Here is a 21,010-nt window from a genome sequence, read left to right as displayed (position 1 = left end):
AAGACCCTTGTAAGAATCTGATTAATCTGTGTCACTGTATTTTCCACCTGCAATATTTTTTCAATTTCTTTTCTGGTCTAAAACCAGAAAAATATAAAAATTAATATTTATATTAATATTTCTATCGTCCTTGTTATCTTTACCCTACCATGTTTCAAAATTCAAACTTATATGCTTTCTCATCTATAAAGTCTATATGGATATCTGTCTATATATCCCTCTGCCTAGTATAAACTCTGAAGTCAGTTCTAACACTTAACTAAAGCTGTGACCTTGGGGAAGTTATTAATACCTCTGTGTAATTCAGTTTCTTCATTTGTGAATTCGAAGTGTCAACAGAAGTATCAACCACATAGTGTAATATTAGAATTAAATCAGTCAGTATATGATTGGAAGAGAATAAGACTTCAGTAAGGGTTAGCTGTTAACTACTAATAATATTCACAATTCCACTATTGTCTCAGATCTACTATAACTTTTCCAGTCTATACAAATGAGTTGGCAGTAGTATAATATAACATACTCATATTGTGAATTTAATGTTAACAAATGTTTTATTGATGATTATATTTTTATGATTATCATTTCTTCTCCCAATATATGTTAAGGTTCTTGAATGCAGAGATGGAATGCTCTCTTTTCTCTGCATAGATGGTATAAATTGGTGGAGTACCTCAAAGGTATCAACAACAACTTAACCTATAAATATTTATCATGTTTATTGTTAAGGGAAGAACCTTGGAGTATTGAAACTGGGATCAGGATTATTTTCACTAATTATGTGGAAATAAATCTGTAAAATCGATAAAAAATTATTGTATTAGTCCAATATTTGGAACATTTCAAAATAATTTCATTCATTTGAATTTAGGGAAACTTCTAACCTAATGTCTTTTTATGTTCTTCAAATTATTTGCCTCTGTGCTATCTTTGGCCTGGAGTCCACATCTTTCGCATCGTCTAGTGGCCTGTTTCTTCTTACCTGACAGGTATGTATAGCTGAAATGTCACCTTATTAAATGAGGCCTTTTGGATGACCCTCTCTAAAGCAGGACCACTCCTATCCCACCCAGTTCCACTATTTTTTTTCTATTATTCTGCACAATTTTAATTACTATCTAAAATTACTTTGTTTAAATTTTTCCCCATTTTTATTTTTTTCCTTCCACTAGAATACTAGCTCTATCATATCAGAGACCAGGTCTGTCTTACCCATATTTTTATACCCAGATTAGAACAGCAGCCAGAACATAATAGATGTTTAATAAATATCTGTTAAAAATGAATTAATAATTTACATGAGTTAAACATTTTTCTTTTGGTGATATAAAATCAAGAATATTGTAACTCAAAGGGATTAAGGTGTTCTGCCCTAACTGTTGTCAGAAGCTTAAAGGAAAATAATATTATCCAGATGTATAAGTTGTCCTTAAATCTTTTACATTAAAAAGTATCAATAGAAATAAAAATTTATCTAGAATATCAAGAAGAAATAAGTCACCTAAACGAGGGGAAGTTTAGAAACATAGCCAAAGAGATCAAAAGATTATAGTTATCTGATGTGAACTTTGAAATAATTATGATAAATATTTTTAAAAGTTGTAATACAGCTTTCACCTTCTGGCCAAAATATATTAACAAGCACTAACTTTACTCTTCCACTCCCACAATTATAAACCTACAAAAAGTATATGAGGTAACACTTTTCAAGACCAGACAATATAAATAGTCATAAAATGACTGAGATGTTGATGATAAGAGACACGAAATTTAAAATGACTGTTTCAAATACATTCAAAAATTGGAAAGAAAGAAGTAGTGCTAGTTTGCTAAATCAATCATAACCAAGTGTCATAAACTGGGTGGCTTAAACAGCATACAAGTATTGTCTCCCATTCTGGAGGCAAGAAGTTTAGTTAAGATGAAGGTGTTTGCAGGATTGATTTCTTCTGAGCGCTATGAGAGAGAATCTGTTTCACTCTTCTCATGTAGCTTCTAGTGGTTTGCTACAATCTTTGGTATTCCTTTCTTTATAAAAGCATATTCCCAAACTCTGCCTTTATTTTCATATGGCATTCTTCCTGTGTGTATGGCTATGTCTAAATGTCCTCTTTTTATAAGGATAATAGTTATATTGGACTATGGTTCATACTAAGGACCTCACTTTAGTTTTACTAATCACATCTTCAAATAAGGTCACATTCTGAGATTCTAGGATTTAGGACTTCAACATGTGAATTTTGGGGGAACATAAATTATCTCATAACAATAAGTAAATCGATTTAGAATTTCAGCAAAGGAATTAAGGTCATAAAAATAAAATAAAAATTATAGAAGTTACAGCAAAATTAATGGAATGAAAATTAGCTGGATGAGTTTAACAGTAGATTGGAGACTTCAGAAAAAAATTAATTAATCTGAATACAAGCCAATAGGAATTCAATCTGAAGAATAGAGAAAAAAAGCTAAAAAATAACTAAACAGAACCTCAGTGACTTGTGGGGCAATATCATTTAATCTAAATATTTGTAAATGGAGTTCCAGAAAAAGGAGAGAAAAATTGAGCAGAAAAATATTTGATAGAATAGTGTCCCCAAATACCCCAGATTAATGAAAAACCACAACCTGCAGAGCGAAGAATCTCAGCAAATCCTAAACTGGATAAATAAAAAAAACCTCCAAAAAATTTCTCTTTGAAATTATCAAAGAGATTAGATAGATGATAGATAGATGGGTAATTTTCCACTCATTTTCACTATATCCATGGCAATGCTATATCTTTAGCAGCAAGAACCATGCCTAGCACCTAGCAAACGTGAAAGATCATTGAATAAATAAATAGATGAAAAACTAAAAAGAAACTAAGTTGTTACTGTGAAAAGTACAAAACACATAGCAATGGAAACACTTCTCATTGCTTTTTTTTTTTTAATGAACTGAATCTTTAAGAAGTTTTTCTCATGACTCATGAATAGGGTTCAAATACACCAAGGGCCTGATGTAGCTAAGCAAAATCAATTTACATTCAAAATTCCAAGCATTGCCTGGGTAATATAGACAAATTTCAGCAGGTGTTATATCAATATGAATTTTGTAGATGGTTGCCCAGAGAGCATGAGATATAATTTTAATGTTTGCCATATTGTTTGCTCAAGGGACATCTCATAAGTAATATGTTTAAAGAAAATATGTGGGTAGTTAACTCTTAACTCTAAGAGTTAACTGAGTAGGCTGAGACAACTTAGATACAGAATTTACCCATTCAAGCTAATGTGATAGAATGTATAGCAAAGTATTTAAGGATGTAGAAAAAAGAATTAGTCAGGATCTACTTTTCTATATCCAAGTTTTTTCTCTGATAATTTTACTCTTTGTACTCAAAACACCATTACTTTGGTTAGTGACTATTGATTAGGAAGGCCATACATACAAATAAATGGATAATACTGCAGTTTTCCAAAAGAGGTAAGGACCCCAAGACTAGGGGAGAAGCCAAGAGTAGTCTGCTACAATAGCAACTGATTGGGGATTCAGGATCCTGAAAAATAACTCTACACAATTCCAGCTAACTGGGTTTCCATTTCAATAATGTATTTAGGTAAGACAAACAAACAAAAAAACCCTCCATTCTCTAATTTATGACTTGAATATGAATGTTAAAATTAAATTGTTCAATAGATTAATATGTAATATGCCCTGGTATCTTAGAGCCACAATTTCTCCAAAATATTGCAGTTGGCAAAGACATGTTAATGTTTAATACACATTATTTTAAAAAAAATTTTATTGGAGTATAGTTGATTTACAATGTTATGTTAGTTCAGGTGTACAGCAAATTGAATCAATTATACATATTCATATATCCACTCTTTTTTAGATTCTTTTCCCATATAGGCCATTACAGAGTATTGAATAGAGTTTACTGTGCTATATAGTAGGTCCTTATTAGTTATCTATTATATATATAGTAGTGTAATACACATTATTTTTAAAAATCAGATAATTAAAGGTTTATCAGGACATTATGTTGGTCATTGTTTAACCAAAATTCAATAAATGAGTGAACTTTTGTGTTTATGGTGAAAGGAGTTTAGTGATATAACTTGATGAGCTCTGAAACAGAACCTCCTCAAATATATTCTTTCACTAGTGCCTGAAATTCAATAAGCAGACATTTATTTCTGAATCCTAAATGTTGTTTTTCTTTCCTCATGTTTTTTTCTTTCAATGCAAATGCTTCTAAAATGGTACATGTACTACATTCCTTACGCTTTAGTATACAGTGACTCTTAAGAGAGACCAAGCAAGTTAAATTGCATCAGAATCAATAGGAGTGATTTGAAAAACTATACAAGTCTTCTTGTCCAAACTGTGTCATGTATTTATTATATTAATTTTACCCTGGTTAAGATAACTAGAACAACATGAGCAGACTAGACATATGAAGAGAGTATGTGCTGATGGGAAGGGAGGGAAGAGCACACATGGAATGATGTCATGGAGTATTCACCAAAATTTATCTCTTCATTGTCCTATATTATTGTTTTGTCTAAGTTGGAGACTGTCATCAGACACAGTTGAAAATCACAAATATCTTTATATATGTAGAAGCACAGTGGGTAGGAGAGAAATGAAATGAGCAATGCAAATGTTAAAGGTATGTGTGTAAAAGAATGTCATAAAGCCCCTTCTGAAATTATTTACTGAAAAAATTGCCAGGTTTTTAAATTACAAATAGGGCTCTCAATTATTGGAGAAATCTCTGCTTGGTGATCCTTCAGGAAGGAATAATGCCTCAAATATCACGTGCTTTCTTTCATAAGGATCAAAAGACTTGAAATAAAATTTTTCTCCCAAATATAGCACTTTTATTTATTTGCATGATTATTTTCTTAATTTCAATTATAAGTCACAGTACATCTTCATACTTGATCTGGAGGTCAAACTAAATCTTTGTTGTTGTTCCTTGCTAACAGCAAGTCATACAATTGAGACATTTAGTTTTGGAACACAACACTCATTTGCTGTTTCATCCCAATAAAAAAGGAAGCAGGATTTTACCCTATGAAACTGAGGGAAGATTCTCAAATATCAATTTTATAGATGAAATTTTATTTGAAAACTTTTATAGCCCCGTTTAACATTTGGAAGATTATCATTACTGCAGCTTTTCTGTGATTTTCTTTTTTTTTTTTTTTTTATTTTTTTAATTTTTATTTATTTATTTTTGGCTGTGTTGGGTCTTCGTTTCTGCGCGAGGGCTTTCTCCAGTTGTGGCAAGCAGGGGCCACTCTTCATCGCGGTGCGCGGGCCTCTCACTATCGCGGCCTCTCTTGTTGCGGGGCACAGGCACCAGATGCGCAGGCTCAGTAGTTGTGGCTCACGGACTTAGTTGCTCCGCGGCATGTGGGATCTTCCCAGACCAGGGCCTGAACCCGTGTCCCCCACATTGGCAGGCAGATTCTCAACCACTGCGCCACCAGGGAAGCCCCCTGTGATTTTCTAATAAAACAAATAAACCAAAATTAAATGTGTAGAAATTATAATATGATTGGAATAACTTTTGCTCTGTTTAATGGTGCCCTAGATTGTGTTCCCTGGAAACAGACTATCAGTTTGTCTCAGGATGAGTTGAATTTAGAAGGTTTATTGGGGAGGTCTCTCAGGAGACACACCTGTGAAAAGATGGAATCTGTACTGGGAAGAGGGAGGAGCTGATCTATAAGGTAGTGGGAGCTGAGCCTTCAGCCAATCCCAGCATCTGGTGGATCCTATTGCCAGCAGCTGGTATCCACTCTGAAGAAAGGCAAGCAGGGATATGTTTGGTGGAAGAAAACTCACCACGATGTCTCCTGGAGCTCCCAGTTTAAATAATAAATAAGGATATGCAGTAGCCACTGCCTGGTCCTTATTCAGAATTTAATATTTAATGACTGTTCTTGTAGAAACCTGAATATCTTAAACCAAAATCAAAATGCAAAGCAAAGAGTTGGTTTTTGTAATATGTTAAATTGTGAGACAGCACATGACAAACCAAACACTTCCAATATTTTCTCAACTCCCCATCGCCAATATTAAGTCAGACCTGCACAATGATATTTTTATTCCTTAGCTCTTTCAGGAGCATGTTTTATGATTTCTGAAACTTTTCTGTGGTCCCTGAAAGCTGAGTTGCCGCAAGCAGCAAAGAACACATTCTTAATTGTTTTTTTCTCTTTCTCCAAACCGTTTTGCATATTGGGCTGCCTTGCAACTTATATGAGGTTTACCAAGTCACCCCCTTTGCCATAGCTTTATTTCAGTGTTGTACTTTGCTTCCTGGATTTTAATAGGAAGCTGGCTAGTGATTTGTCACATTATGGATCAATACCCTAATTAGAATTTGAGACTAGAATGTTTTTTATTTTTACTTCCTATTACAGACACCCATTACAAAAGTGTTATTTGGTTGATTCTTTTCTCAGCTAGTTAATAAAATCCAAGGTATTTGCATTGTCCAAGAAGAAAGTTCTTACTCAGAATTCCAGAGTCCCAAATCACTAAATTCTCTGTTGCTTAAGAGACTAAAAAGATGAAAAGGTGAAAATAGAGTTTCAGTGCCTGATTGTTTATCAGCTAACAAAGTTGTCATTATATGTTGAGAGAGAGAGAGATAATTTGAAATAGAGAAATATTTATAACACTTTGCAATCTCAGTAGGGAGAGTTTCAGAATTCCCTAAGTAATATCTGAATTGTGTCATTTTTTAAGTATGTAATGCCGTTAAAGCAATAATACAGTGTGTATCTATGCCAAAGGTAACTGCTCTGCCTATGCTTGTGCTTATTTTTCTCTTGAGATTTTTGCAAATAAAAAATTTCTCTTTGCCAGCAAAGTAACAGCTTCCATCAATTTCTCTTTTAGGTTATGTAAGAGATTCTGATTAAAATAAGGATGATTCACAGATGGAACATGAAGCACACTGTTCCCCCTGGATATTAAAGGACAAACAAACAAGGACTTTTCAGACTTCAGTTTTCTGTCAGAATGATCAGAGAACGGTAACTGAATGGCATCCATTAGGGAGAATCAAGGCCAACTATGGCAGTAGGTTTTGGTAAGTGCCCAAAAGTATCTCATGGGAACTATGAGACTCTGACAAAGCAGGGCTCTCTTCCTGTCATGTCAGGTATCCGAATGCTGGCCTTTATTTAAGACTGACATTTGGGTGATTAACTATATGTTGAACTTTTGTACTTGTTCTTTTTTGCTATGCTCTCATTCTTAATCAAAGACAAGTAATTTCCCTGTTTGATATGGTATGCAGCATTTTAACATCTGTTCCAGACTTTCTTCTTAATTACACCCGACTCTAGGTGGTGCAACATACTGTTCGCAGTGCTCATATCTAGCTACCTGCCTGCTTTAACAATACTAGACATTTTATCCAAATTCTGATTTATCAGTGCTAATCAATTGCTAGACTTATCACTACTACTTATTTAAACTTCTCAAGTCTCTCTCCCTGTTCCTTACCTCTCTCTGTCTCATTCTCTCCCTATCATTTCCATTGAATTATTTTAATCCATAATCCCATGTGACCTGAATTATTTCAAGAGCTGCCTATCTGGTCTCTCTGCCTCAGGCTGCCCACCCTTCAAGCTGTTTCCACACTATAGTCAGAGTGGTCACTCAAAATTTCAGCTTTGTTTGTATGACCCCAATGTTTGAAAGACTTCAATGACTTTGCATTATTTTAAGTTTTAGATTTGACTCATTAAAATGATATAAAAATTCTTTATCCTTTGACCTAGTCTTGCATCTCCAGCTTTACCTCTCATTAATCTCTCAGCTCTACCTCTTGTCCTACTTCATGACTTACAATTCCACAATACAATGTGGCCTCTCTCACCAACCCTCATTTGCATGTGACAGTCCCTCTACTTGAAATTACTTTCTGCTTCAATAACTCTTATCTACTTCAGATTTATTTTCACATATTATTTCCTTAGGGATATTTTTGCTTCTTTCTCTAAGACTAGATGAGGTGGCTCTCCTATGGCTACCCAAGCCTGTGTTCTGTGTTTTACCCCTACAGTAGAACTTATCAAGTTGTATTGTAATTACTTGCTTTCTTGCTGTCTCATATTCTATACAACAAATTCTTTCAGGGCAGAAAGAATTGTTGGCTTCTTGAGCAGTTAGTGGATGCAAAATAAATATTTATTGGATAAGTAGATGAAAAAATTAATATTGTTTTATGTATATATGTGATGAGATTATATTTTCTAAGAAATGCTTTCTTTTTTTCTCAGACTTTGACATTTGTGAGCCCACATAAACTTAGATGCAATTTTGAGGAAATGCTCAGGGGAGGTGGGGGAGATCTGAAATTTACTAAAATACTCAGAATAAGTTTTTCCAAATCCTTAAAGAATGCATAGCAATGTGGAAACTATATAAAACTATAGAGGAAATTTAAGTTTCTTGCACAAAAAAGGGGTAAGTAAAAATAGGTGACAAAAAAATACCCTACCTGATCTATTTGGTTGATTTCTGACAGAATTCAGAAATGAGTATTGATAAGACTTTTGACCACTTCATGATACAACTTTCCGTGAAGGTATGAATCAATTCACAGAAGATTTTTATGGGACGTGTTAACAGTCAGGTGTTTGAACAACATAGGAGGTCTTCCTTACCTCCATCCCTAGATACTGAGAATCATCATAAACTGTAAATTTGGGAGATAATGGGGAACTTGTCACATATGTTTTTAGGGCTTCTTCAGGCAGGCAGTTATGGAATTCTTTTGTAAAGTATATGCTTGGAATCAACTAGTTAACCCTTTTAGGAGAAACTGTAGCTGCCACTAGGAATCTTCGCTTCTACACCTTAGACCAAACTTTCTACAACTACTGGGCTTCCATTTGAGGGAAAAGAAAATGTGACAAGAAAAGGAAAAGTTATTCCTATGACTTATTTATTCTAGTAAATATTAAAAACTTGTGAAAGTATTGAAAGAAAGCTGAACTTGGATTGGAAAGGCTTGATTTTTAGCACAAGATTTGCCATTCAGTTGTTATTCTTAAAGAAAAGTTGTCACAGAAAAGAATTACCTGAAGATTGTGGAAATTAAAATTTTGATCACTGATTTTTTTTTTAAAGAGTAATTTAGCAGAATGAGCAACAGAATAGAAAAGGCATAAGGGCAACTTAATAGTGATGTAGCTCAGCCCCAAAAGCCATCTATTAGAAATTCCAACAGAGAAGAGAAACAATGTGGGGTAGGGAATTATTCCAAAATAATAGAGGGAACTTTCTCCAGTGTAAATTAGACATTACTGTTCTGAGCTAAAAGCCAAGGAATATATATATATATATATATATATATACATATATATATATATATATATATATATATATATATATATATATATATTGAATTTCTACTCTTTGTCAGCTACTGAGGCCTGTAATTTAATCATGGGTTTAAAATCAAAACAAACTAAACAAAAAGAAAATATTGCTGTTATCATGGAACTTACAACATAGTGGAGGAAGAGACTAAAATGAAAATTAATAAACATGTTATATTTTAATAAACATTAAGAACATTTTATGTAATGATAAAAAGTATGAGGAAATGGCACAGAAATGAGAATAATGAAAATGGGGATCAAGAAGGTGACAGAAAGGCAAGAGTTGCAGATGTTGTAAAATGTATAACGCCCTAGGATGAAGTCTAACAAAGAGGTTAGTGCACTGGAGCTGAGTGATCCAAAGGAAAATGGCATGATAGGAAACAGGGTCTGAGTGACTCCATGGTAAAACTGGATTGACTTAATCCAAGTTGAGAACACAGTCAAATTTTGTGGCCCATTCAAACTGTTACTAATGTAAGAAAGGTAAAACATATAGATATCTGCTAAACCAAAGCAGATAAATTGGCAAATTTATCAGTTTTGCCAATATGGTGAACAGTTGATTATGTGACTGTGGAATATACAATCATATCTTTTTTTTTTTTTTTAATCATACCTTTTGATTGAAGTGCAAAAACATTTCATGTCAGAGTTTTAAGTATATTTCCCAGAGTTCTTTGTATTTGGATGTTTCATTGTTAGCAGTTTGATAATATTTCAATATTTTTTAATGCTTTAAAATTCTCAACTCACTTTTACTTGTAATATCCCATTTTGATTTCACAACCATCTTGTTAGATGGATTAGCATTCTAGTTCTACAACAGAAGAAACTTTCAATCAGATAATTAAAGGACTTTACCAAAGATTTTTAATCCCATGTTCAATTCAATATGCAACTGCATTAGGCTGCTTCTTTAATAGGTTAATTAGGTGGTATCAAACTGAATATATATGTATTTCATAAAAAATACAGTTGATAGATTGGATACTTTCTAATCACTCTTCAAATACATCTTCTGATTTCTAGCAAAGTATTTAAAATTTCAAATATGCTATTTGATTTTCCAATTTTGAAATAAGTCTATTTCAAAATTGATTTGAAACTGGTTTTCTAAGCACCCTTTTTTCCTGCAGTTTCCACGAGGAAATTTTCTTAGTTCACATAGCTATCTTAGGCAGTATATCCAAAAGTGTATTGGTCAGAAACCCCAGCTTAGTAGCAGGCCAACATGAGGCATTCCTCTTCATCAGAGATCCTTACAGCAGTCATTCAGCAGACAGCTGAGGTACAAGGAGATGGAATCCAAAATCTCACCTGGTTTAAAACCTCCATGTGTCTCAAGAGCTAGTATTCATAACAGCTTCATACCCAAATGTAAGATCCTTGCAGTGGTCATGTCAATTACAAGAGTCTCTGCCCTTAGGAAAGCTCAAAGTTCAGAGTTCCTCTCACAGCACAGAAGCAGTTCATAAATCAGGAAACATTTTTCATATAAATACTCTTGCTTAGTACTGTAACTGGCATTTTACATTTTTCATGTGTCCCAGGGAACAATGCAAGAAAGTTAATGAAATGTTGATGACTCTTGCATCAGAGGCAAGGATTTTTAATCCTTACCTACTCGGGGTTGGGGAGCTATGCTTGTGTTGGACTAGCCCACATAGAACTACTGGCTAATGTTGTTTGGGTCTCAAAGGCCCACTAGTAATGGAAAAAGAATACCTCATCTAGAGTTTTGGGCTTTCCATTCATCCATTCATTCAAAAAATAGCAATACTGAATATTTGCTGTTTGCTAAAACCTCTTCCAGACTAAGGGCATAGTCAGGAGCAAAACATCACATTCTTGTAGGAACAGAAAATAAGAGTGCTGAGAGAAATATTAGGTGGGATGTCTGGAATAGATTATTTATACCTGCTGATTAAACATAGGATGGGTTTTATGTAAAGTCTAGAGACAGAGATGTAAAACCATGAGTTCACAGAAATTGAAAGGTAAAAATGTAATAGCAGATCCTGTGAGGAAATGGGAGAATGGTTTGGCTGAATAAGAGGTGTTATCAGGGGCTTTCTTATATTCTGGTTCCTACTGTGAGAATTATGGCAGACCAGTTCTGACTGAAATGCCACAAACAGGATGACAGACATACAAGCACCATTCACAGGAGCCTAGATGTAAGCATGATTCCTCAGCTACCCAAGATCGTGTATGTGGGCTTGAAATAGTAAAGTTATTACATCCCAGGTTAAAAATTAATTTTGTCCTAAAAAAATCTTTTAATTCTAGCTTCTAAAGATCCAAAGTGTCTGATTAAGGAAAATAATAGACAAATACACATGGTTTTTCTGAGACAACTTCTGAGCAATAGGGGAATCTTTCATAGAAAATTGAGGTTAAACATACATGCTATCATTTTCCTATACAACCCACTGAATATATAGAAATAATCCATAGGTGTTTGAATTCTTTCTCAAAAATCCTTCAAATAAAATGTTTACATATCTTTAAGACTACATATTCTCAATTTGTCAAATTTTCACAGATTTCTATAAAAGGAACAAATACTGCTAAACTATTAAAATGTCAAGGAAGTCTGTAAAATTGAGATGAAAAGTCTCTATATTCAAAAGATTCAGTATTAATCAATTTTATACACAGAGACTGAGCTCTGTTTCTACAAGTTGAGTGACAGAGTTTGGAATGTGTACTGAGTCCTAAAAGACTCAACCTTCATTTCATAGGCCATAGACAGCCACAGAATATTATAAGCAGGTGGACAGCATGATCAGACTTGAATTTTTGAAAGATCACTCAGTCAGCAGTATGAAAGAAGAATAGGAGTTGACAACACTACAGACTAAGACACAGTTCAGTATGTGGAACAATCCATTGCCAAATGAGTACAATGGGCTAGAATGATTAAGCAACATAAGTGAAATAGTTCAAGTGTTGTCCTATTAGAGCTAAAAAACATTAAAGAAGAAAAAAGAAGAAACCTCACAAGTGGAAGCATAATTTGGCTGAAGGAAAGTCTTATAACTGGAGGTCTCTAAGAGGTTGAAGAAAAATGTTAACTAAATGAAAAAAATGGACTTTTTGTAAAGATGGAAGTAAGGATTACAAGCTTAAGTGTTAACAGTGGCCATCTTAATAATATAAAGCAGGCCTTTGCTTATTTTGTTAGGAATAATCTCCTTTACAACCACAAAGAGATTTAGATAGATAGATACATAGATAGATAGATAGATAGATATAGCTATATCAACTATATACATAAAAAAAAAATGCAGGCATACTTTTTTGACCCCTGTGAAAGGATGACAATGAGGAGTAGTAGGGATTGTGGTGAGCTTCCCAGGGTATGACATATCTAAAGGAAGCAAGAAGTACTTAAATCCAGTTTATTTTGTCATAGAGAAGCATCTAGTGCAGGGATTGAGAGTAGGAACTGTCTGGTTGTCTGTCTCTCTTCCTTATTAGGACAGTGACCTCTGGCAAATCACTGAACCTCTCTGCCTCAGTTTGTTTGTCTGTAAAATGGTGATTATAGTATTTCCTACCTCATAGTGCTTCTATTACTATTAAATTTCTTAAATCATTATAAACATTTAGAAATAAACCTGGAATATAGTGGGCATGCATTCAAGGAATACACAGATTCTTTTAGCAAATGAGTTTCTTCTTGTGAGCCAATACTGAAGTACTGGTAGTAGTTGCTTGGATCACTATATTGGAAATGGTTGGATACTAACTCAGAAGATCCAAATAGATAATTGAACACCATCATATAAACTTTCAGAATTTGAAGTTTTATGAGTGTAATATAGTTCAGAGTATGGCCATTGAAATGACTTGTTGAAGTTAATTATGGGTAAAATTTCAAGAAATTTTGGAAGCAAATTTTGTCTTCTATCTGAAAGTAGAAACTATTCAATATCATGGATTATATTTTTCTATCAGCATGTTTGCATGTAGTGTACATACATGTGTGCATGTTTGTATGTTTGTAGTCCCTTATATTATAGGGTAAACTTTAGAAAGCCTATCAAATAGAAAATAAGAAGATCTGATTTCCAGGATGATGCAAACAAATTTAAGATTTTTAAAAATTTGAGTGAATTATTAGATTGTTTATTAAATGAGATTTAGAATTTTTTTTTTCAGATTCTAAACTTAAACTCTTGGGAGAAAAGGAGCATAAACACCTCAACTGCAATTCAAACTAGAATTTCATATATACGATAAAAACAATGACTTCTTGATATGAAACTGGTTGAAATTGAAAAGAAAATGAAGTTTTTAGTTTGCTTCTCACCTTACTGATGAATGCACTATTTAACTATGACAACTGACGATTGTCATATTGCCAGTGATCTTCAGAAAGATTCATCCCAACCAGGCATCAAATTATTTTACAATAATATTACGGAAATGCTAGAACAAGTAAGATTAGCTAAGACTCAACATATAGGATAAGTTAAAGGAGATTCAATATTTTTCATGTTTATTTGATATAGTTTTCATTTCCCCTGGATATTAATCCCATTTTTTAAACGAATTCCAGTAGCTTCCAAGTATAACGTTTTAATATTACAACTACAACTTTCCGGAATCAAAAGTAATGTACAAAATGATTTTAATCTACTCAAATCATTATGATTTCTTTTTAATTGAATATTTTAGTCTGTTGAGCAAATATATATTTAAAGTATTATTTTTCTAACACATTCTTGCAAAATGATTGAAGCATTATAGGGATTTTGAATCTTAGTGTTCTCTGTACCATTAACTGGCCATATTTAGTGAAGCGCTGAGTAATGGAATCGTTTTTTTTTTAAGTTAAATACGCAATTAATTCGGGAGACTAGCTATTTTCAAAGCAATAATATAATCACTGCTATTTTGGTTTCATTTTCCTATACTTTAAATTTTAATACAGAAAATAGGAAAACGTTGGCTTCCACTTTGAAAAATTATTTTATGACTTATTTTTTCAGTAAATTAAATGCAGGAATATATCTTCAGAAAGTTCCCTTTTTTGTAGAGAAAATTTGTGATCTTAATTCAGTGTCCCAACGAAACTAGTCTCTTCATAAATTTGCGATGGTTTATTAATTTTAAATCACCAATCTGTACAATTGAATAATACCCTAAAACAACATGAATATATCAGAAAATCTAAAAATAAAAATAATATTTCTATCATAAGAGCTACTCATATATGCTGAAACTATATATATGATTTGTGTAATGTGGAATTGTCCTGTACCCTTTCTCTGTATGTTTCAAAATGCCAGAGTGAAAGTTTCATTTCTATTATGGACAAATTTACTAAGATAAGAAGAAAGTGCATATTTATGGTAAAGATAAAGCTTTCCACAAAACAAATATTTTTCCCATGCAGCTAGGCATCAGGTGTGAACTACCATACCAAGCATGAGCTACTTAGCTGCCAAGTGATGGTTTATAGACAGTGATCTTACCAAGCTCTGGCTGCCACTTTGAGAAAGCCATTGCAAGGGGTGAGACTGATTTTGTCTAAGGAAGCACTGGAGTTAGACATAGTGGCCATCTGAAAGACATTTGTTCATGACTACGAGTTTTCATGAGACTTGTTCATGAGACAATCCCATGGGTAACAGAAATATGGGGAAACACTTTAAGGACAGAGGGGTCAATAGGCATAGATACAGATATTTTAAATGTTAAAATATATATCTGCAGTTAAGATGGGCTTATTTGGGCCTGAAGTTATGCATGGTATAATTTTGTTTCAAAGTTGACATCTTATTCAGATAATGCTTTCAAGTTCAGAATGAATTTTGAGAATTTCATTAATTGTTCTTCTAAGGCATTATTTTACGGACTATATTATGTTACACTGCATACCTAGGAAATATTTCATTTAAGTAATATTTTACTATTCAAATTTAGATTGTCCTGCTTTCTTGAAATGGTAAATAGTACACCATAAACCAATATCATAGAAAATGTCTTCATAACCTATTTCTGGAAGTGTAATTGCTGATCATAATGTAAGTATATATCTAATGATTTTGATACAAGTGGCCCTGTTATTTTCTATAAATAGTAAGAAAACTTATACTCTAACACATAGTATATCAGAGTGACACTGTCACCATTCCCAAACTGATACAGGAATATTTTTTTAATGTGTGTATATGTGTATTATCAATGTATTAAATGAAAAATTATATCATTTTCATTTGTGATTAAAATTGATGTGACCATTTTTAATATGGTTGGTCTTTAGAATTTCCTTTTGCATAGTTTTAGTTATTTCTTTTTATTTATTTTTCAATTTGGTTGTAAAAACTATTAAAAGTATTAATAATTTGTATCATATATGTTTTATGCTTATTTTTCTGATTGCTTTTTTTTTTAAATTTGTATAGAACTTTATTTTATATAGTTAAATGTATACATTTGTTTTATCCTTCTATATATTTTTTTTATTTTAAAGTATACCTAAATTATATTTTGAAGTATTTATACTCTATTTTTATCTTTAATATATCAAATTTAACTTTATGTATGGTTTGAAATAGGCATTAATTTAAATTATATTTTTTTCTAAGAGTAACCATTTTCTTGAAGTTAACTTCACTGATTTGAAGTGCTTTGTTTATTATTTACTGCATTCTATATATATATATAACACATTATATACACACACACAGAAAATGTGTGTGTGTCTGTATGCATAGTACATTGCCTTGAAGCTTTCTACGCTGTTTCATTCTCTATTAATGTTTTGGTAAGACAATTATTAAGACATTTTACACTTAAAATGCTCTTTAATATTTGATAATGCTAATCTATTCCTTTTTTCTCTTATGTTCTACTTCATATAGATGAAATTTAAAATCTGTCAGTGTCCATTCTTCACACCCCACACCTCAGTTTGGGGGGACTTTTTTTGTGGTTGTATTAAACTTTAACGAAATTAGGGAAAATTAACATCTCAATAGTACTTGATACACCAATGCATAATGTGGTGCTTCCATTTCGTAAAATATTTTTTATAACTCTCCTTAACATTTTGAAGTTTTGAATTTATAGTAAATTTGCTTTTCTGCTTTGTTTTTTCTGTGGTTTTCCAATGTCAGTTTCTACTTCACATTACTTGCTTACTCTAAGTTAATGAAGACTGTTTTTATTTGTACTGTAACCAGAAACTTTCAAGAAGCTTTCAATTCTAGTTGTTTTCTAAATGATTCTAATTATTTTTTCAATTAGACAATGTATGTAGTATAAAGACTAATAATTTTCTTCACCTTTATAATTATAAATTCTTATTTACTATCTTATTGCTTCTTGTTATAAAAAATTGTCTTTCAAAAGATCCATAGTCATCCTTTCCTTCCAGAATTAATGTTATTAGATGTGGTTTAGTAGTATTTCACTATGTTCTTTGGGACACCAGTTCTCCATCACTTGGAGTCCATGCGGTTGCGTGTACTCGGTTTCCTGCTCATGTTCTGGGGGTTAACGTGGGACACAGGCCTGGACAATCAGCACATCAAACCTCTCTCACACTGACTAGATCAAGGATGACCATATGAACAATTCTTCATTCATCATATAACATTTTCTCTGTGTCATCTTGTCAGCTTTGGTTTTTGACTCAGAATTTAGCATGTGAACAAAATAGACCTGAAAAATTCAATTGTGAGACATTGATCTAATGTTACAAAGAGAGAATCTTTTCTCCAGCCATAATTCAATGTGGGAGCACTCAAGCTGGAAGCAACTGGATAAATCTAGATAAAGAAAAACTTGCAGGAATCAAACAAACACCAAAAGTAGAAGAACCGAAATATAGAGAATAATTTTCTTGAATCCCAACTGCTTACAGGGAAATTTCTAAAACAGATGAGTTTTTCTTACATATCTCTGGAATGGTAACATGACGTGCAATGGAACCTGTGAGTATGTGCAGGATATAGATAGACATTTGAGTTATATATGTCAAAATATGCTAAGATAAGCAGATGTAAAGATTTATTCTGCAACTCCCAAGGATCTCTCTTTTAATCTCTTTTCTATACAAAGACATAAGGATACATGCCAATTCCATCTACAACTTTGAAATCTCAGTCCATATTCCCTATTTTTTCCTTACAGGCTAACAATTCTCAGCTTGAAATATTACATATTATTTCTGTTTACATGTAATTGTCTAGAACTGTTAACTTGATTCATCCTGATTTGAGGAGGCTAAGAAGTCTACATTTCCTATGTTCCTGGAAAATGGAAGAGAACAGAATAAGGGTAAATGGTATTAATTCCTCTAACAATAATTAATTAATGGTTTATGCATTTACTCACTCAGAGAGGAGAGAATGATTCCAAAGTTTAGTCTGTGTTAAAACCACTAGAGTTCTGTTGTTATTTTGACATAAGACCCTCCCACTCTTGAGGTCAAGGCTGAAATTCTGTAAGTTGATTGTAAATACATAAAAAAGAGAAAATATATGGCAATAATAAACAGAAACATGCCTGCTTTGGAATTTAATAAATGAAAAGAAGCACGTCATGTCAATGGCGAAAAGACCCATTTAGTATTTCTGAATAACTTCAGTATTACAGAACCATATGCATTTTGTATGAATTGTGTTAATTTTTATTCAGAAAATTAATGACAATTACTAAAAAATATAACAAATATGTGGACTAATCTTTTCACTTTAGAAGAATTTCACATCTAAAATTATGCCTCTTGCATGCCTATACACTAACAACAAAAGATCAGAAAGAGAAATTAAGGAAACAATCCCATTCACCATTGCAACAAAAAAGAATAAAATACCTGGGAATAAACTTACCCAAGGAAGTAAAAGATCTGTACTCAGAAAACTATAAGACACTGATGAAAGAAATCGAAGATGACACAGACAGATGGAGAGATATACCATGTTCTTGGATTGGAAGAATCAATATTGTGAAAATGACTATACTACTCAAAACAATCTACAGATTCAATGCAATCCCTATCAAATTACCAATGGCATTTTTAACAGAACTAGAACAAATTTTTTTTAAATTTGTATGGAGAAAAAAAGACCCAAAATAGCCAAAGCAATCTTGAGGGAAAAAAGCGGAGCTGGAGGAATCAGATTCCCGGACTTCAGAGTATACTACAAAGCTACAGAAATCAAGACAATATGGCACAAAAACAGAAATATAGATCAATGGAACAGGATAGAAAGCCCAGAGATAAACCCAGGCACCTATGGTCAACTAATCTATGACAAAGGAGGCAAGGATATACAATGGAGAAAAGACAGTCTCTTCAATAAGTGGTGCTGGGCAAACTGGACAGCCACATATAAAAGAATGAAATTAGAACACTCCCTAGCACCATACACAAAAATAAAGTCAAAATGGATTAAAGACCTAAATGTAAGACCAGACACTATAAAACTCTTAGAGGAAAACATAGGAAGAACACTCTTTGACATAAATCACAGCAAGATCTTTTTTAACCCACCTCCTAGAGTAATGGAAATATAAACAAAAATAAACAAATGAGACCTAATGAAACTTAAAAGCTTTTGCACAGCAAAGGAAACTATAAACAAGATGAAAAGACAACCCTCAGAATGAGAGAAAATATTTGCAAATGAAGCAACTGACAAAGGATTAATCTCCAAAATATATAAACAGCTCATGCAGCTCAATATTAAAAAAAAAAAAAAACCCAATCGAAAAATGGGCAGAAGACCTAAATAGACATTTCTCCAAAGAAGACATACAGATGGCCAAGAATCACATGAAAAGCTGCTCAACATCACTAATTATTAGAGAAATGCAAATCAAAACTACAATGTGGTATCACTTCACACCAGTTAGAATGGACATCATCAGAAAATCTACAAACAACAAACGCTGGAGAGGGTGTGGAGAAAAGGGAACCCTCTTGCACTGTTGGTGGGAATGTAAATTGATACAGCCACTATGGAGAACAGTATGGAAGTTCCTTAAAAAACTAAAAATAGAACTACCATATGACCCAGCAATCCCATTACTTGGCACATACCCAGAAAAAACCATAATTCAAAAAGACACATGCATCCCAATGTTCATTGCAGCACTATATACAATAGCCAGGTCATGGAAGCAACCTAAATGCCCATCGACAGATGAATGGATAAAGAAGATGTGGTACATGTATACCATGGAATATTACTCAGCCATTAAAAGGAACATAATTGGGTCATTTGTAGAGACGTGGATGGACCTAGAGACTGTCATACAGAGTGAAGTAAGTCAAAAAAAGAAAATCAAATATCATATATTAATGCATATATGTGTAATCTAGAAAAATGGTACAGGTGCACCGGTTTGCAGGGTAGAAATAGAGACACAGATGTAGAGAACAAATGTATGAACACCAAGGGAAGAAAGCAGGTGGGAGATGGTAGTGGTGGTGGGATGAACTGGGAGATTGGGATTGACATATATACACTCACATGTATAAAGTAGATAACTAATAAGAACCCACTGTATAAAAAAATAAAGTAAAATTCAAAAACAAATAAAAAATAAAATTATGCCTCTTGTTTCTCACATCTTTTTTCACTCCTGTGTTGATGAGTTTATTTATAAAAGAAAGCACATTTTTGAAGTGCTAATAATTATGTGCTGTGATGGAAAATATTATTTTAATATTTGGATATGTTTTGTACTGTATGTAATCTATAATACGACTGATGATTTCATGGAGCAAATTGGGCCACTAGAGTTACTATAATGTTTGTTTTCAAATCTATATAAAATGGATTACAAAGGAAATACACATGTATATGTGTATGTATAAAAGCAAATATGCATGAGTGCATGCACACACACAAATACAAGTATTTTGATAACCCTGGCTGTGCAGCATTTTTCTGTACTGGACGGTATGTTTACATTGACTATAGATCTAATATATATATTTAATATATACTTATATATTTCATATATTATTTTTATATTGTGTATATATGTTAGTACATAAAAAAAATTGGAACTAGTGGATTTTAACCATTAATTGGGTATTTTGAGGATCATGAAGTGAAGTAAGTTTAATTTAATTATTATTCCACTACCAAAAATTTACAATACTTAAACTTGTTCAAATAAGTTTAAATAGTGATAGAAAAAGGAGGGAGATAGGAAAAAGCAGATACACAAAAACAGATTGCACAAAATGAAAAAAGCTAATATGAGTATCTTCATAGATTATGTGATATTATCTTTATGAAAATGAATTAGATTTTATCTTAATTTCTGTTACTTCCTAATAATTCACATTCATTAACTTTTGTGTATCTGAAGAGAGTTTTTAGCTTAGCTTTAAGAAAAACAGGTGGACAGAATGCAGGATGCCTAATTACCTGATTTAGGAACCAATTTTAGAAAGCTGACTACTTCTAATAAATATTTCTCAATATGCCCAAATATAAATAAACTCTTGTACAAAAGTTGTAGCTCATTACAGATTGTACATCACAAGATTTAATACTAAGTCAAAATGTATTTTAAATAGTAAGGATCACAGGCAAGAAATACTGAAATTATGGAGATAAAAGAAG

The sequence above is a fragment of the Balaenoptera acutorostrata genome, chromosome 5, assembly GCF_949987535.1.
Source record: "Balaenoptera acutorostrata chromosome 5, mBalAcu1.1, whole genome shotgun sequence".
In the NCBI taxonomy this organism is placed as follows: domain Eukaryota; kingdom Metazoa; phylum Chordata; class Mammalia; order Artiodactyla; family Balaenopteridae; genus Balaenoptera; species Balaenoptera acutorostrata.
Note: the sequence above shows the minus strand (reverse complement) of the source record.